General features: G+C 37.4%; 1 protein-coding gene across 1 annotated transcript in view; it reads right to left on the reverse strand.

The window, feature by feature from the left end:
• Positions 1-79, reverse strand: part of LOC308386115 (uncharacterized protein) — a 3,156-nt gene extending 3,077 nt beyond the window's left edge. The window contains exon 1 of the mRNA XM_080865435.1: positions 1-79. This exon is cut by the window's left edge and continues 394 nt beyond it. The gene's annotated coding sequence lies outside the window, so the exon portion shown is untranslated.
• Between the last annotated feature and the right edge of the window lie 1,706 nt (positions 80-1,785).

Below are 1,785 nucleotides of genomic sequence, written 5' to 3' on the forward strand. Positions count from 1 at the left end.
AAAATCAAATTAATTTGGTATTTTTTAATTGCATTTGTGAAGAACTAACATAATTTGCATGTGTTCTTTGAAAGGAGGACCTGAATCTGTTTTTTGAGTGTACAATTCTAACACTCTTTCCTTTTAGGTATTTCTCGCATGCATTATGTTAAGATAGGTGGGGATTATGTGTGTGTGTGTGTCCCACCGTCTCTATCGTTAATGGTTTAGTCCAGTATTTACTTGAGCTGTGACTTAACCAATTAGCCTATTAACCAATACCAACCTGTTATAATTCAGCTGGTTTGCCTATGAAGATGTGATTGGTGAATCTGAATTTTTTTTCTCTTTCCTGTCCTTTATTTAAGCATAAATTGTATTATGTTTTACTATGACCCTGATGAAGGCCAGTTAATAAAGTTTTTCCTCTTTACTTTTAAGTGTTCCTGGAGTTCCTGCGTTGTTAGTTTCGGCAACTTTCCCAGATTTTTCACTGGCTTTGAATGAAATTTGCCACAATATTCTAGTTCCCAAAAGGTTGATTCTGTTCATCTGGACGTTTTCAGTGGGAGAAATGTTTCGTCGCTCATCCAAGTGTCTTCTTCAGTCTCAGCTTATAGTTGCTAATCTCAGACTTGAGTTTTTCCCCTCTGGCAGAACACAGCAAATGTTTTCAATGGTGGTAACAAAATAAAACGTGGTGTTCTGCAAGAAAGATATTTAGGACTGCTTTTATTTTCAGTATCTACTATATGCTGTTAAAATGACAAAATAATCATGTATGCTGTGGATTCCACTTTGGTTTCATGGATCAATTAGTAGTAGCATACATAGCATTACCGAATGGGTGAAAATGATTGAAATTTAATGCACTTGGATAGCATGGGTGTTCTTGCTAATGTCTCTGCACTCACCTGTCTGTAAATGTGAGGTTATAGGAGGTCACTAAAACTAAATTACTGGCTTTTAAATTCCTGTCTTGCACCGATCATGTTAATTTAATTGTCTCCAAGATTGGAAACATCATTGCTATGTCAAGGAAATTTTCTTCCCATTTCTGTTACAATTGTTCTGTCACATCTGGATTACCGGTTATCTTTAAGGAAGTGTTTGCTGTAAAGCATCAAACAGCAAACTCAGAGCAGTGCAGCCATATTGATGCTTCTTTCATCGCCATGTGAGATGCACGAACTGCTATCCTGGCTAACTGTGGCTGGTATGTGAGTGTGGCTTTAAAGTCTTCTGCTGTTCACAGAAGGATACGTCACACTTGTTTGGTGATAAAGTATTATAAACTGATTTTTGTAATGAATAAACATTAGGATGGATTGCTCGTTTTATGACGACAACTGTGCTTTCTTGAACAAGTTACACAAAAAGCTACGCAGAATAAAAAAAGAGGTAAATTCAAGAAGTCACTAAAAGCCTGAGATAAGAAGGTCATTCTTGGGTGAGATGCAACCAAAGCAAACTTACTGGGATCTGATGGGGTCTAATTAGGATTACCACACTGTGCCAGCTAAGAAAAACATGGAGGTGGAGGCTGGTGTGACATGGGATTGACTAATGGCTCCATGAAAAACTTGGCAGAAGAAGAATTTTCTAACATGACAGGGACACTGCAACAATTTTAAATTAGAAGCAAGTAAAATCCATAACTTGGTCAACTACGTCCCTGAGTTTTCTAAAGGGACACATCTGAAGTATCCTAATGTGTAAGGAAGAGCAAGAAAACCCCTCCCGCAAAGAGCAACTCAAAAGAGCCAAGTATGTGAAAAGCATCTCTCCAAAAATACTGATTTACAG

Source organism: Rhamphochromis sp. 'chilingali' (assembly GCF_963969265.1).
Source record: "Rhamphochromis sp. 'chilingali' genome assembly, chromosome: 18".
In the NCBI taxonomy this organism is placed as follows: Eukaryota; Metazoa; Chordata; class Actinopteri; order Cichliformes; family Cichlidae; genus Rhamphochromis; species Rhamphochromis sp. 'chilingali'.